Below are 17,633 nucleotides of genomic sequence, written 5' to 3' on the forward strand. Positions count from 1 at the left end.
TCCTTACTAAAGTCAAACAGTAATTTGCCAGGCGGCACGTCCTATTTTTAGCCTTCAAATATTCCCGCTGCCTCCCAAGTAGTTATTTGACTATGGTGAAGAAAGACTCCTAAGTGGATGCGCTCCTCTGTGCTCGACCAGCAGGTCAGGTGGCTTCCCCAAGGCTGCCACGCCACATCAGCCAAGGCGGACTCTCCTAAGCAATTTCCAAAGGCTAATTTAAGGTCTCCCGGAGGTCCTTGGCAAACGCAAAGGACTCGGGCTAGCTAGTACGTTTCGCCACGTCTGCGCCCGCTCCTCACCCACCAACCCGCCCTGGCCTCTCGGGTTTTCTCTGGCCGAGTTGAAGCCACCAAGCTCGAGCGCTTCCCTGTCCTTCCCTCTGCGGCCGAAAGGCCGCCCATTGCCGGACTCCTATAGCGAGGGGCTTGCCTGTGGCTTCCAGCCTCGCGATTTGCTTCAAAGTCCTCGTTTGAATCCGAAGCGCCTTCCCTCCCCCGTCGGCTTCCTCCTCCTCCTCCTCCTCCTCCTCCTCGCGCTCGGCATCGCGAAGGATAAATATGCAGGGCTTGTAATTCGCTTGCAGTTCTCGCTCCCGGCTGGCAGGGTGACGCGGAGTTTGGAGAGGCTGGCAGATTGGCTGTGTTGACTTGGTTCCTTCCCTCGCTGCAGTTGTGCCCAAGGCGAGCTGTGCCCACCTCTCGTCCACAAGCCGAGCGGGCGGGCGCTGAGCTTCCCCGGTTGGTGCTGAGATGCTGGGAAACCTCTGAAACTGGGGGTGGTGTGAGAGGGGAAGGGAAAAGCCCAGCCGATCCTTTGGATTGCAAGTCGTCACTTCCCTCTCTTGCCTTCCTCCCCCACCACCCCACGCTCTGCTTCTTCATCCTCCTCCTCCTCTTCCTCCGGCTCCTTGCTCGCAGCCCCCTCCCTTCCCAATTCCTCAGTACACGGCCGAAAGCTAAGCAGTTCCCTACGTTCTCCCGACTCGTAGCGGCCAAAGGCAAGGCAACTTCGACATGTCAAGGAGATTCCCCCGCCTCCCCACCCCGCAGATTCTGGCAACAATATACCACGAGATGCAATGAGACCGCGCTAAAAACCGGGAAGCTTCTGTAACTGGGGAGTTAAGAAGGAACGCCCCCCCCCGCCCCGAAGAAAGGTAAGTGTCAGGGGCTTCGTTCCCATTTTAATAGCACCATCTCCGCAACGCAAGCCGGTGGTTTGCAGCCCAGCGAAGTGGACTTGATATTTGCCTGTTTCATGCTGACAGCTTGGAGGAAGAGATGGGATGGTTTTGCAAAACCAATCATCAGGAACCTGCCAGGTATAACACTGCAAATTAAAACACGAGGCGTTATTTATCCCCCCCCCTTTTTTTTTTTTTCTTCTCGCCTGTCTGGATGGAACTGTGTATTTGCTCCTGCAATTTCTATGTGTGCGTGCGCGTGTTGAACCTGCATCAGAAGCTAAGCCCGCTGCCGCTGCTGCAGCCTCTTTTTCTAGATCCGCACTCAGACCGCCTAAAATTGCTGGGGGAAATTGCAGGGAAAGAGGCGATCTGCTGGCTTTGCGCGCTCCATCCGAGGTGTAGTTTGAAGCTTTGCAACCCGCTTGCTTGCTTGGGCGCCCGCTCAAGAACTCCTCTCCCTGACAGCGATTATACCCGGGACCAGGCTTTGGCATGGGGAAAGCGGTTGAATATCAATCCAGTAATAAGCTAGGGTGACTATTAAGATGCACTCGGCGCAGGAGGCGGCTCTTTTCTGAACCCAAACCCGGGATTCCAATTTCTGCCGAACTTGCTGATAGACGCCGCAGGAAACTGGGGGGGGGGGGGGGCGAGAGAGTGAGAGAGAGCACCAGAGTTGGCTCCTCGGGGCCGGAGACGAAGCGCAAGGGAGGGCCTCGAGAGCAAGAGGCCGAGTGAATTCAGCGGTGATCAGTTTCTTTCTTTTTCTTTCCCCAGAGCTGGATTTCCAGGTTCAGAGGCAGCCCCCTTAGTTTATTCTCGCGCCGGGTGGAAAAGAAAACCTGCCGCTTGGTACAAAGTGGCAAAAACGTTGCAAAGATCAGGGTAATCCCGCCGGGGCTGCTTCCCCCCACCCCCACCCCCCACCCCGTTTAAACAGTAGAGGAGGGATTATTGGGGCGGAGAAGGAGTAGCTGCTGTGAATTGGAAAAGGAAGATCCGGTTGCTGGTTGGATCCCGGATCCGAGATTGCTTTCAAATCGAAACCGGCGAAGGATTCCCCCCTACACACAACACGCACACACCTTTTAGGGGGCTGTCGCTGCGCAACCCAGCCGCTTTCTCTCAATGGGTGCGATTAATCTTCGGCAGCTGTTGCTCTCCATCCATGCTGTTTACCTCGTTTTTCAAATATAGCTCTGGCACCATCCTCGTCCCTAAATAGGACGAAAAGGGGGGGACTTTTATTAGGGAGTAGGGTGGGCGGTGGGAGGCCGTGCTCTGTCTGGGACTGACTGCTCGGGCCTACCAAAGCCCCTTTCTTTCAAAGGGGGGGGGGAATAATGCCAGAGGAGGACCTTAACTTTCTGTAGTAGTTCCTAGGGAGGTAGTCCTCTTCCTCCGGGGCAGCCAAAATAGAGGCTAACACACACTGATGGTTGCATAAGCTTTGTAGATTTCTTTAGACTTTCTTCCAGTTCAAAAGAAGGGAATTTATACAACGGGTGCTGTTTCCTTTGAAGAAAGAGTTGGAAATTATTGTAAATTGGAAGAAGTACCATTGGTATGTTTTAACTTATTTAATTGTTATGGTTTTCTCTCAGTTTTCCTATGTAGATATTGTAAGCACAAGTTGTTAGCCCAGCGAAACCTTTTTTCATTTTTTAACCAAACAAACACAAGAAGAACTTTTTTTATTTTGTACGTTATAATAATCCTATTGCTTCTTTCAACAGGGGATAGCTAGGTAGTTTTCAGGTCTGTGAAATTTGTGTCTCTTCTCTGAAAGTATTTGATGCAAAAGGCATGGGTTCAAGAATTAGGAAATGTTTTGCAGCCTTTTCCTGCTAAAGATAAGTGAGATTTCTTCATATGAATGGTATAATGGGGAGTGGGGAGCAGAATTATTATTGCTGCATTAAGCCCATGGAAGTAAGGAGTCTGCTGCAAATTATCCAGACATGTTGCAGGATCCAATCTGGTCGGTCACCAGAACCATGGGTTTTGTCTTCTGAGCTTTTGGACTCAATCTGAAGCCCATTCCCAGGGAATTCTCTATGTGCTTTGGATTGTTCTGTATGTGATATTTATATGGTGCCTGTTGTGTGTAGCTTTTTAGATGTAGATTGTGGTGTTGATGGCTGTTGTTTCTTCAAGCCCTCACCCCCTAAGTACTTGATAAGCTGGGGGTAAACACCACACACAGAATAGCCCAAAGCACATAGAGAAGTTCCATAAGGATGGGCTCCAGCATGACTTCGAAAGCTTGAAATACAAAAGCTCTGGTCCTGGTAACCGACCCAGATTGGATCCTGCAACATTATCCTGGGACACGTATATTCGCCTTCATTTGTATCTGGATGTGAAACAGCCTTTCCAGATGTGCCCTCTGCTCAGCCTGATCCAAGTAACATAGTAGTCCCTGAAAAGTGACGGACAAATGAATATTTGATGGTGGAATACTGTAAGAGCTTAATTCTAGTTGCTGTTTTCTTTCCTGGCTGTTTTTAGATCTTGTGGTTCTGTGGTGAGGTCACCACAAAAGTACTGGCATGGTGCTTTGGGGGCTGCTTTTGGTACACATATGTTGAGATTCCACACATTTATAGTTAACTCTTATTTTGGAAGAGCATTCAAGTAATACTGAACAGTGTCCTCAGCAGATGCACAACTGAATGTATGTATTGTGGCTCTAATGTGGAGGTTCCTAAGTTGGAAAGATCAGCTCTCTAAAATAAGATTGCCTCTTAGAGTGTTATAGGACTGGGAACCCAACAATACTTTCTAATGTATTTCATCTTCATAATTAGTCTGCAATGAAAAGACATTTGTATTTGATTCAGAGATAGGGAACTAGCCCGGCTGAAGACTGAGCTGTAAAGTAAGACATAAATCCACCGATTCCTCTTAGCCTGACCTCATCCGTCATGGGAAAGAGGTGAAGGAGGAATCTGTAGGTTTGTGACCTATTATATGGCTCAATATTTGTCTGGCAGAAAGCAGTCTTAGGCTGCCTACTACTAATTCACCTTTGGGTAGACGAGATTGGAGGGAGTTCTGTGTAAATAATGAAAGAAAGATTATTATGCCTGATTCGTCTTCCTAACCAGAAACTTTCACTCATGTATGGCTTGCTCAGACTATCTCAAGGTTCAAAATAGTTTTTCCTTCTACTTTGGCTGATAGAGGTTTGTAATTGTCATTGTAATTTCAGTGTAGTTACCTGGGTGTGGTAGCTGTTAGTAATTACCCTGAATTAGTGGACTTTCTGTTCTATGGGAATGCCTTTTCTGCAGATAGAAGTAGTTTTTAGTAAGAAGGTATATTTAGTGGATACTGTGATTATAGGGAAAGGGAAAACCCAAATTAAAGAGAAGGATATGCAGCTACTAGTGGGATCTTTGATTTTTGGCCATCAATATATGGTTATCTAATCTAGACCTGCCACTCGGGTTTCTAAAATGTGCCCTTCTTAACTTAGCAGCCCTCAGATTGTTAGAATATAGATTCTGTAAACCCATCCTGCATGGCCTGTGAAGGAAGCTGCTTTTGATCGTAATTCTATGTATCAGGGAAGCAAGATACACATGATATTTGCAGAATTAGAAAAATTTGTAGAGTAAGAAAAAATATTGAGACTCTAAAAAGAGTGCAAAGAAGAGCAAAAGATGATTAGGGGACTGGAGGATAAAACATATAAAGAACGGTTACTGGAATTGGGTATGTCTAGTTTAATGAAAAGAAGGACTAGGGGGATGACATGATAGCGGTGTTTCAAGATCTCAGGGGCTGCCACAAAGAAGAGGGAGTCAAGCTATTTTCCAAAGCACCAGAAGGCAGGACAAGAAGCAATGGATGGAAACTAATCAAGGAGAGAAGCAAATTTCCTCATAAATTTACTGATAGTGAGAACAATGAACCAGTGGAATGGGTTGCCTTCAGAAGTTGTGGGTGCTCCATCACTGGAGGCTTTTAAGAAGAGACTGTACAGCCATTTGTCCAGAATGTTACAGGGCAGGGGTAGGCAACCTTGGCTCTTTTATGACTCATGGGAGTTGAAGTCCATGAGTCATAAAAGAGCCAAGGTTGCCTACCCCTGTTATAGGGTCTTATGCAGGAGGTTGGACTACTAGAAGACTTCCTACATCCCTTCCAACTCTGTTATTCCATTTTGTTCTGTTCTGCTCAAATGCTCTGGATTGGATTATTTGAGTGAGCCCTATTTTATGGCAGAACTTCTTGAGCATACTTAGCATCAACATTGCACTCATGGAGATCTGGGATTTTAGTTTCCTTCTAAATATTCTGGGAAATTGAAAGATATTCAGATCTGGCTATTTGCTAAACAGTGCTTGGAAACTTCTAGAATCTTAAGTGGTCATAGGGCAGGGTTTCTCAATGTTGGCAAATTTAAGAGGGCTTTAAGAGGAATGAGATTCAACTCCCAGCATTCTACTCCTCTTAAATTTGCCAAGGTCGAGTAACAATGTGTTACAATGGGTGACTGATACTGAACCTAGGGTGACTGAAATTTGAAGCAATTGCTATCTCTGTAAAATATTTAATGGAATTTTGGAATTACTAGAGATCCTGGGTTTGTTTAATTGCTTTTTTATTGGTAAAAATATGAATTTCCATTTTTTCTCCACACTTTCCATTTTTAAAGATTGAAGGGCAAATGTATTGGGAATTGATTTGAAACAGAAGTACCTAGAAACAGGCATGGCTCATCCTATATTCTGGATGTTGGCTTATATGATCTACATACATATGAAGAAATTGAAGCTATGCAATTTCTTCATTTTTGTGGAGAGCAAGAAAGCTATTAATCTACCATAGTGAATAACATCATGGTCAAGTCATAGAAAGGGAGAGAGCACCAGAGAGATGCATTACAGGCATTTATCTGAGTCACAAAAGAATGAACAAGAAAATGCAAGCTAAACATCCCTGCTCCACATTGAGCATTATTTGTATGTGACAGATAGTCTCCTCTACTGATATTCAGAATTCTGATAATAATACAAACTTTGAAAACTTTTAGTCAAACCAGACTTTTCGCCTCTTGTCATTTGCTTTGGAGTGATGAAGAAATCTGAGGATTCTTGACTACAAGATCCTTATAATCTCTTGAGTGGGACTGCTAAAGATTTTGCTGAGTGATGGATTTTGAAATATTTGTGGATTCAAGTCCTGATGAAAGTGCATTTCCATAACACTTTATGTTTAGTGTCCTCTGTACATTTCGAATGATTGATTTTGCATGTTGGTAAAGACTGTGGTAGATGGGCTACTGAAAAAGTTGACTCTAGAGAGAAAAAGTTGACTCTAAAAAAGGAAATAATTTGTTCTAACTCAGTTGTAGCAAATTTATTTATCTATTAGATTGATATGACCCTCCCCAGATTCATGTATTTGAGATAGGTGGCCATATCAGTCTAATAAATTAACTCTCTAAAATGGTGATCTAATTTATAGTTATTGGACAAAATAGTACGTGAAACTCTTTTTATTCATAAATAATAATATGTTATTATAATAGCTTATATTTGTATGCCTGAAATCAGTTTTCTGTTAAAGGTCTATATGAATTGCTCCTCACAGATTTTATTGCATGATCAAGTTACTTAATTCATTTTACATCTACCAAAAAGCCAGATTAGGGGGGGGCTTGTTTCAAGACTTATGCCATTCTCATTATAGGTATAGATCTGCTAAAAAGTTAGTTATTTATGAGTTTAATTTGATATCTTGCCACACAGATTGACTATTTCTGGATCCCTTGTGCTAATGTACCTCTGTTTTCAGGGACAGAAAAATGAGTCAACAGCTTCTAATTAGAAATTGAACTAAAGTTAAATACTCTAAAAATTTGTTATGTGATTTAATACTGAAGTTTATAAAACTGTATAGCCAACAACCATTGTACATCATTCTACTGGAGATTCCAATTTCTCTGCTGCTGTCCCCTGGCAGAAATGCACTCTTAATTAGGATTCTTCAAAATCTGAACTATGCCCATGATTTATCTAGATTTATCTATTTCTTTCAGAGATAGTAACAAGAATTAAATTGTTGTTTTTGGATAAGATAATAGTTTTTCTATATTTTAACTTCAATAAAGACAACTGTTGTGTTGAGATTGTTTACGTAAATGAAGGAGAAAAGGTACAAGTTCAAGAAGTATTCTAGTGGATTTGAATACCAAACTAGGTAAATTTCCAGTGTCTCCTTTAGCCAGGATTAAAATTACATGTATATTCAAAACTGATGCTTAAATTTATCTCCATAAACAATTACTCCTTTCATGCTTTCTAGAGAGTTCCCATAGACTTAAATTATAATTATGATATAGTATTATAGTTTGAGTTTATTCAGCATATTTTTTTTAAATATCAAAGTTAATATCTAGCATTTATTTATACCTCCTATTGAAACCTTTTGGAAAAGAAAGTTTATTGGGCTTCCAATGTGACTTTTCTCAGTTGATTTATACTATCAGACATAGATATCTGTGAGAACTGGATAGTGAGATCACCCAAATGACAGAAAATATTTAATTTGTGTCATTCTGACATCATTGTGGCTTGTGCTAGACATCTTTGTTACTCTGACATCCTTAACCCTTTACCATGATGATTTAAGAGTACCTGAGAATACAATGGACAGACAAGAAAACAAACACATGGATTAATAAACAAATCAGCCTCTAGTTCTCACTCAAGACACAAATAGCTAGGCTGAAATTGCCTTATTTCAGATAAATTATGTGAAGACCTATCTCTGGAGAAGGTTGTGATGCTGGAAAGGAGGAAGGAGAAAGAAGAAGAGGATGACTAGCAGGAAGGTGGATGGACTCAGTTACAATGTTAGTAGGTGCACCATTGGAAGATCGGAAATATGGGGTTAGGAACAGATTGTTATTAGTAGGTGATCACCAGGGTTGACTGCTGGCACATAAACAAAATCAATCAATCATAACTAAGTGTAACAGTGTAAGAACATCTGAGGATTCTTATATTGTGCTTAGATTTTCTATCAAATGTATGATCTGTTAACAATCAAAAGGATGTAATGGAAACAGTATACTTTTGTACTTTTGTAATAAAACATAGTTAAAATATTTAATTGGGGAGCCAGGGTTTTTTTTAGAATAGAATATCTGTCATTAAATGTGTTTAATTTAAACATATAGACATAACGTAAGATATCATCTGGACTTACACACTGTGCAGTTGAACAAATTTGTTCATTAGTATGTTGTGTGAACTTAGCCATGGAGGTTTATAAATTGTACCTTACAACTTAATTTGTTATATGAATTCAATCAGCAGTGATTTGTTCAGTAAACAATGGCTTAGTATAGTCTGCATGAATTCAGACACAATGTTCAGCATGGCTAATCTCCATTATGTGTACAGTTGCACTGTTACAATATGATCTTACTTGTACCTAAGTATTCAAGAGAGAATCCTGAATTGGTTTCCTATTCTTCTAAGACTACCCAGAATATTGTAGTACACAATAGAGGCCCACCCTATATAACACAGGATCTGTGAGTCACAGACTACCAGTGAGGCACGGTGGAGTGCTTCCATATACTGCTGTAGGTAAAAAGAATGAGAATTTAAGCAGTGGTAGGCCAGGGAGGCCAACATTGACGGCTCGGAGGTTGTACAAACCTGATGAAGGGCATTTCAAGATCCTTGAATATGGTTATGCAGGTGTGTTTGGAAAATGGATAAAATAAAAGCTGCCTATTTATAAGTTTATGACACTACTACATTGTTGCATTAGGAGTTTTTAATAAGCCGGTTTGTTAAATTGGAATTGGAAGTTTAAGCTCATCCTTGAGATTATGTTTAAATCCCAGGTGTCCTATTTGGAATGAATCTGAACAAAATAAACACCATTTAGTTCAAAAGCAAATTGTTTCAGGACATTTCCTCCACACAGTTTTTATTTTCAAATCCTTCCAAAGCAATTTGAAATCAACCTGCAATTTTCCTCCTGCTGGTTTGGAAACACAAGGAACATGCTGAGAACCCCATGAGTCACTTAGTTCTTCTTCCTGTTGATCAACAGGAGGTCCTGAACCCCAACATTCAATCAGTGTTCTGCCCTCTGAGCTGCCATAGGTGCTGGAGGAAGAAAAATGTCTTTCCTCCCCATTCCACACCAAAAAGGAAATAAAATAAATAGCTACCACATGTTGATGTGAAAGGAAGCTTTGTAAGACTAGATAATTTGTAAATCCAAGCCATCTTGCGTCAGCATTACATTGCACATAAAAGTATCTAAAACTACAGTGATACTATGTCTATAGTACTGCAATCTCTAGTGCTTTCCGTATTATTGCAAACCACGTTTCCAGGATGATGATGATCACTTTGAAGCTAAAGTTGCTTCAGAATATGGCAGTTTACACAGTGATGGGCAAGCTTCATGGTGCTCACATAACATCACTGCTCTGTGGACTGTACTGGCTGCCAGTTGGTTTCTGGGTGCAGTTCGAAATGTAGAGGAGTGCAGAGACAACTTTGGGAAGGGAATATAAGCATTATTAAATAAATATTATCTTAGCCCTAAAAATAAAGAGAAGGTGAGAAAGAAACTAAAGATAACTCCATGTTGGTTTTGTTTGGAATAAGGGGGAAGAAAAAAACTCTGACAAGCATTCAAGCTTCTATTATTATACCCTATAACAGGGATTTCCCAACTGGGGTGCTCGTATCCCCTGAGGGTGCGAGATGATATTCCAGGAGATGTGAAAACTTGGGTTTTCAAAATTGTAGTGTATATGCATAGTTCATTGCCTTTATTTTGAACTTTTGTAAGGGGGTATGAGAATATATCAGAAGCATTCTAGGGGTGCAGGGTATAGAAAAGGTTAGGAACCACTGCCCTATAATGTAGATTTCCGGTAGTCCTTGTGTTTTCTGTCCCTCACTTGATCTTTGAAAGGCCAACAAGTCACCTACCTGGTCTAGCTCTCTGAAGGACCATTTATCTGTTGTGTCGTCCATCCTTTTTGTTCTGATAGGATTGATTGTTTCAAGTTCCTTCAATTAAGTAATGCCATCTAGGGAGATGCAGGAGGCAGTCCCTTCTGCCTTGGCACCTGCCCTCTGGAACAATATCCCCTTAGAGCAGTGGTTCTCAACCTGTGGGTCGGGACCCCATTTGGGGTTGAATGACCATTTCACGGGGGTCGCCAAACCACGCTTTCCGCCATTTTTTTCCCTTTTCCCTAGCTGTCCTACTCCCTCTTATTGGTGGCCACACCCACTTGGGGGTCACCATAACATGGGGAACTGTATTATGGGGTCACGGCATTAGAAAGGTTGAGAACCACTGCCTTAGAGATCCATAAGGGTTCTGTCTTGTCTGTCTTTGGATTGGAAGGATGGCTTCCAGGAGTTATGAGGATTATGGACAGAGTTTGTTCCCTGAATGGACACTGTTTTTATTGCTATGTTTATTTTGTACTGTATGGCTGTTGTAACTTGTAAAGCTGCCCAGGGCCATCTAGAATGGAATTCTTATAGCACAAACAATATTGAAATTTCATTTAAAATGCAGATGGCTTTGATTGAAGCAATTAGCTGCTTGCAGGTCCTTGAAGACTGCAGGGATGAAATTGACAAATGTTGCTTTTGTTTTCTGTTTCTTTTTGACAGGGGATCAGAGATCATATAAGGTAACTTTTAGGATTGATTGATTGATGATTGATTGTGAGTTATTGCTTTGAAAAGAGTAGATCGGGAATGCATGGGGCAAGATTTTCCACTACTAAGAAAGCAGACCATCAGTTCCAGTGCTGGAAAACTGTTTTGCTCCAGTTTCAAATAAAACTGGTATAAATACAGAAACAACGAGCTTTTGACATGAGTTGACATAATTTGATTAGACAATTTCTGAGCCAATTTTGCAGTAGCCGCAAGCACTTGTGTAGAAGTATCCTTAGAGAAGATTAGGAAATAAGGAGCTGTCTTTATTGTCTGTGATCCAATCAACAGTTTCCACCGTTAAGAAAGTTGTGTTGATGTGCTATAGGCTTAATGGTCTCTAATTGGAATCGGTGGGATTCCTCAAAAGTACCACTCCCTTTTTTTTTGAGTTTGTCAGCAGTAGCCTTTTCAAAACTGAGAGACCTGCAGTCAGGAGGTCCTCTTGTAGAGATTTTGGTGCTCTGTGAGCTTGGATGTTGGCTTGCAACACGCTAATGTCATTACTGTGAATTTGTGTGGTTTCTGCTGCTTGCTTATATGCAGTATAAAATTTGTCCTGCCAAGTTTTGTTGGGGGGTTGGTTTCCTTGATTTTTGAAGGCAGCAAACTCCATTCTCATTCACACTGATAATATTACTTAATTGGATAATGAAATGTCTGCAAGCAAACAACCAGGAACTCTACAATTCCTGAACTGCATTCTTTTCTATTGAGATCCTTTTGTCTACTGATGTGTCTGAGCAGTCCAATGGGTTTTTCTTACCTTCAGAGACTTATGTTCAGCCACAAAATTTATACTGTGGTTTTGGACTGGTCACTCTTCCTCAAGTCACAGGTTTGTTATTGTAGGGGGAAAAATAGAGTATCGAGGCATACACATTTCCCTGAACTCCAGAATAAAAGGCAAAATATAAAGTTAACAAATAAATCTAACAAACAAGCCATAATATAGAAGATCATGTTGGCCTATTACAATTTGTGAACTCAGCCTTATGTTTTATAAATCATAGTTTATCATTTATTAGACTTTTGTGTTTTATTTAACAAGCCATGGGTAGAACAATCATGCCTATTTCTATAAACCCAGCATTGGTAATTTTTTTGCATTAAGTTAAAAAAACAATTTGATATTCTAGCTAAAACTTAAGTGATCAGTGCTTTTCAGTAAAGTTTTGTACAGTTGAGCAATTCAGAACTTGGTTTTAAAATACTAAGTTTGTTTTTGGATTGTTTTTATATTTATACACAATAATGAAGCAAATAAGTAAACATTTCTTCCTTTTATCCAGACTACACAATATTTTTTTTCAAAAAAAGCTTCATGCTAAGCCCATAGAAAATTTTTCAGCTGGTCTCCAATATTTTTTAATAAAGTCCTAATCAAAAGCAGCTTTGATTGTCCGCCAAATTTCATTTGTTTTTCAGTCAAGGAATAATATGATCTAATTCAATATTTCAAGAAATTAAATAAGTGCACAGAAGGTTTTCATGTTATGGCCAAAGCTCTCATCAAGACATTTATCTGCAAATCTCCCAACTGAGATTCATATTCTTGGTTTTGGTATTTATTACTTATATTGCAGAGGATTTTAATTGATTCTCCTTAATGATCATATTTGAATGTAGTTTATGGACATGGATCACAGTATTTGATGGATCTGTGAAAGCAGATGTCTCATTTTTTTTTAAAGCAACTTTGCTTCTATTAGTCTTTTGTGACACATCACCAGCTTCAATGATAAAATATAAGTAATTTTCATGATTTCTGGGAAAATAATATCTCTAACCATGGATGACCATTTGAGAGAGGGTTTTCTTCCTTCCTTTTGCCTTTCCTTGAGTTACCCATCCTGCTAAGCCACAGTTTATTTATCATTTTTTATTGAGAATGATTATTATAATAATGTGTTCCCAAGGGAACCCAGAATGGTGCATGTATTAATAAAAAAATTAAAACAGTCATTTACAATATAGCACACAAAATAATTTAGCTTTGCAGTAATTTAAAATAAAATCAATATAAAAGGTAACCTGGTCTTAGAGTGGTTGTTATCTTGCTGATGTCCAGCTGAGTAAATACATCTTAAGTTTTCTTTAAAGCTAGAAGAGATGCTTGGAGAACTGTTGGAAGAAGACATGAAATGTGTTTAAGGGAACATGGGTAAAAGCCTATATTAGGGATTACCTCAGGATGATAAGGACAACAAAATGCCAACATGTCTTTGTCCTTATTGTGGCCACTGATAGCTGGTGGCTATCAGTGGCTCTGTTTGGGATGGCTCTGTTTGGAGTGACCTGTTCTCTGTTGGGTGGGTGGGTTGGTGGGCTTCACAACATCTGTTGGGCTGCTGTGAAGAATATTTAAGCTATCTGATGGACAAAGTCATTCAGATCTGCCTTGACCTGGACTCTGACTAGGCCAGGTAGACTGAGGTGCCTGGGGCACTATCTTGGGGAATGATCTGGGATGGATTTTAGCTGGTGGACTCTGTAAAAGTGGCCAGGCTGTCAGCTCAGCCTCCTCTTTGCTGGGCCCCTCCTGGGTCTTAAAAGCACCCAGTGATATGTCAGCCCTTTAAGGTAGACCAGACTAAGAAACCCAAGTTATGAATGCCAATACAGGTAGTCCTTGATTTACAACCACAATTGAGCACAGAATTTATGTTGCTAAGTGAGAAATTTGTTAGGTGAGTTTTGTCCCATTTTACGACTTTTCTTGCCAAGTTGTTAAGTGAACTGCTGCAGTTGTTAAATTAGTAACATGGCTGTTAAGTGAATCTGGGTTCCCCCATTGACTTTGCTTGTCAGAAGGTCGCAAAAGCTGATCATAAGACACTGCGACCGTCATACATATGAACCAGTTTTCAAGCATCTGAATGTAAGTCATGTGACCCTGGGGATGCTGCAACAGTCATAAGTGTGAAAAATGGTCATATGTCACTTTTTTCAGTGCCGTTGTAACTTCAAACTGAATAAAATGTTGTAGGTCAAGGACTTCCTTTATTACTTTTGTTATAAGAATACAGCAATAGAACCTCACAAGTCTGAATACACCTCCACCTGCTCTAGCTTTTGACATGAGTTGACATCGTTTGATTAGACAGTTTCTGAGAAAAACTAGGGAAGATCAAACCTGAAATGCTTTCGCAAGTGACATTTCTGCCTCAGACTGAAGCTTCTTTTGTCTGACCTTTGTCTTGGTTCCGGCTTGTCCTCCAGTCTCTCAAGGTTTCTCTTACAGCCCAATGTAGGAGGTGATTTGCAGTTGGATCTGGGCCGTGGGGTCAGCCTCACTGAAAGAGGGGGTGGTACCTTCTCTCTTGAAAAAGGCAATGCCCCCCCCAAGAGGCTGTTTTTGGACCAGCAGTTTTTGAAAACTACTAAACAGTCTTCAACCTTCCTTTTTTTAGGAAAGGTTTTGAGCACTTGATTGTTCTGCAGCTCATGAGTATCCCCAGGGAAATAGGTGACTTACACCCATTTCACCTGGGTTTCAGGCCAAGATTTAGTATTGAGACAGTGGGGGCGGGGGAAGAGATATTACTCTCTACACTCTCCTGTGGAGGGTGCCACAACATTCTACTCTTTCTCCCCTCATTTTCAATATCTACATGTAACTGCTGGGTGAGGTCATCTGCAGTTTGGGATTCAGTATCTTTGGTATGCTGATAAGCCCCAAATGTATCTTTCAAACCCAGGCTAGTCAAATAAGGCTGTCAAGATTCTATCCCAATGCCTGGAGACTGTAAAGGTTTGGACTGGAAGGAACTGTCTTTGACTCAGTCCTCTTAAGATAGAGTGGCTTTGGGCTACTCATATCTGGGGACATTCATCTTTGATCTTGGATTTTAACATTGGTGTGCAATCTGAGTGTGTCCCTGGACTCATAGCTCCTGGTGAAGAACAGGTAGCAGTTGTGGTCAAGAAGACTTTTACAGACTCCACCTGGTGCACCAATTTCACTTTTTCCTAGTTTGGGAGACCCTTCAGAGAGTCACTCATGCCCTAATTACCTTGTGCAATGCATTCTTACATGGGTCTGACCTTGAAGAGCACCTAGAATTTTCAGCTGGTCCAGAATGCAATGAAACCAGCAGTGAAGGGCATGCCTTGATATGCCCATATAATATTTTTGTTTTGCAAGTTGCACTGGTTCCAGTTTGTTTCAGGTGAGATTCAAGGTACTCCTTGTTACTTATGAAGCCCTACATGCCTGGTTATTTATAAGACTACCTGACTGATTCAGTTCTTGCAGGGCTGGCAAGCTCCAGGGTCTTTTTTTAATATATTTTATTGGTTTTATAGTTTTAACAAAAAGTGTTTAAGACACACCGTGGTGTTTGGGTAAACAAAGATTCCAACATGAAATCACACAATAACAGCTCAACTTAATACATTCGCTATCATCTCTCTATTTCCTTCAAGTAACATAGTAAATTTAATATATTTCATTTCTATCCTAAATTTCTATTACTACTAAACCTGTTTATTAAAACTTTAAATCAGTTTCAATTACCATAATCAGATAGTGTTTTACATTAACATATTATCACTTCAAATACCTCTTGCAAATATATTCAAGTTCTTAATCCCTCTCATCCCTTTTTTATCACCAATCTTATTTATTTCTTCTTCCAATAATAACTAATTGAATTAAAAAAAATATTATCATATCTTATCAAATCGCATTATTATACACAAACATCTCTTAAGTAATTAAACATTACACATGTATATAGTTACAATTTTCTTACTTCTAAATCTAAATCATTATCCTTAACCTTTCAGCCAATAAGTCCATTTTTGTTACTTATAGTAGTCTTTGACAATTCATTTCCATTCATTAAAGAAACCAAATTCCATCCAATTAATTATCATACCATATCAAGACGTATTATTATACACAAAAATCTCCTAGTTAATTAAGCATTTTAAAATTCCAGTCTAAATCAATCTATTATTCCAAGGAATGCATTCTTAGTCTCTATAAAGCCAAGTTCTTTTTTCACTCCACATTTAATTTTCATATGTCCATATCAAATTTCCATAAAACAAAAAAGTCATCAAACTAAATTAAAGACATATAAATATAATTGTAGATTTCTTACTTCTAAATCTAAATCATTATCCTTAAAACAATCCATAGAACCAACAATGCCTTTTAATCTATTAGTTTTTACTAATTTAAACACGCATGTATATAATTGCATTTTTTCATTCTAGATCATTATCCTTAAAACAATCCATGAAGTCAAAATTGCCTTTTACTCCATTGAAGATTTTTAAATTTGTTTTTCAATCTAATTCTGGGTTTCTTTCTATGCCACACAGGCTTCCATAAAAACGCTTTCCTTTCAACCAATAAGTCCATTCTCAATGCTTGTAATAATCTTTGAGCAAATGTACATCTCTTCCTCTGCAGTAAACGTCTTTTTTCTCTTTCAACCAATAGATCAGTTCTTATTGCTTGTAGTAGTCTTTGCAAGAGTATAAATCTCTTTCTCTGCAGTAAACGTCTTTTTCTGCAATATAGTTGCTTTGTATTTTGAAGTCTTAGTCTTTGCTTCTTCTGGTTCTCTAAGTTGCTGAAGAGGGGATTGTCAGATGAAGTAAATTCCACTTCTATCTCTGTAGATTCCTCTTCTGGTACATTTTGATTTATAACATGATCAGTTTAACCTGGACATCAGTTTGAGCAAATGTAGTAGAGTCTCTAGATCTTAATTCTAAAGTACAGTTTTTAAATGTAGCACAAATTTCTGCAGTGGCCTCATAAATCTTTTCCAATATAAGTGCACAGTTCAGTTGTATCTGAGGTTTCTCCATTTTAATACTCTTAAAAGGAAATCTCTTTTTCTTTTTTGTAGAGGCTTTGTTTAATGTAAAAATATCCACCCCCACAGCATCACAGGTGCACAGCTTATCTTTAATGTTTGAAGTTCATAAAAAAAAGTAAGCAAAGTTACAATATTAAATTTTCGCTACTAGATGTCCTCAGTGAGTTAGGAAAGTCTTTTCCAAAAATCAATTCTTTTTTTCTATCTTTTAAGGAATAATATGTGTATGTATATATATATAGTAGAAATAATAACGTTCTTAAAAATAAAGGAGAGAGGAAACCTTTTCTTTCTTTTTTTTCCTTTTTCGTGTCCAGTTTATAGCCTTTCAGTGTTTGTAAAATGCCTTCCTCCCCCCCCCCCCAAAAAAGCAGAAGTCACCTTTCCAAGCCAGGGAAATAATTTCAAAAGCTCTTTACAGGCACACAAACAAAGAAAAAAGCGGAACAGAGAGAAAAATAAGAAAAAATTCTCACCTGGATTCACCATGGGGGCACTAAAAGCTTAAATGTTTTCTGACTTATGGTTTGAAGCATCTTCTTCTCTGTCGGCCCTCAGAGATTTGTCCGGTCAGCTGGAGGAGCCGCAGCTCCTCCTCAGCCTCCTCTACAGAAGTCGCATCCTCCAGGGTGACTTTGGACCCGTATAAGAGTCCACCGACAAAGGGAAACCTAGTCGATGAGGAGAGGAGTCTCACCATGAGACTAGTGATGCCGCGAACCGGAACTGGAAGTCAAGGTCTTTTAATAAACAGTGTCATCTATCAGGACCCTGAAAGCACACCTTGTCTGTAGCAGCACCTGTTCTCTGAAATGAAGTTCCTTCCAAGATCCAAATTGCCTCCATTCTGCTATTATTTAGAAGAACCATGAAGTC

General features: G+C 39.9%; 1 protein-coding gene across 4 annotated transcripts in view; it reads left to right on the forward strand.

Moving 5' to 3' along the window:
- Positions 1–348: 348 nt before the first annotated feature.
- Positions 349–17,633, forward strand: part of SLC8A3 (solute carrier family 8 member A3) — a 211,192-nt gene continuing 193,907 nt past the window's right edge. For 2 of the 4 annotated variants that reach the window (XM_039334432.1, XM_039334457.1), the window contains exon 1: positions 2,494–2,753. The gene's annotated coding sequence lies outside the window, so the exon portion shown is untranslated. Of the gene's footprint in view, positions 1,160–1,179; positions 1,325–2,493; positions 2,754–17,633 lie in introns of those variants that run through there. The other 2 variants (XM_039334448.1, XM_039334440.1) reach the window with 2 other exon arrangements.

The sequence above is a fragment of the Crotalus tigris genome, unplaced genomic scaffold (assembly GCF_016545835.1).
Source record: "Crotalus tigris isolate CLP2741 ecotype Arizona unplaced genomic scaffold, ASM1654583v1 scf7180000017545.3456711, whole genome shotgun sequence".
Classification (NCBI taxonomy): Eukaryota; Metazoa; Chordata; class Lepidosauria; order Squamata; family Viperidae; genus Crotalus; species Crotalus tigris.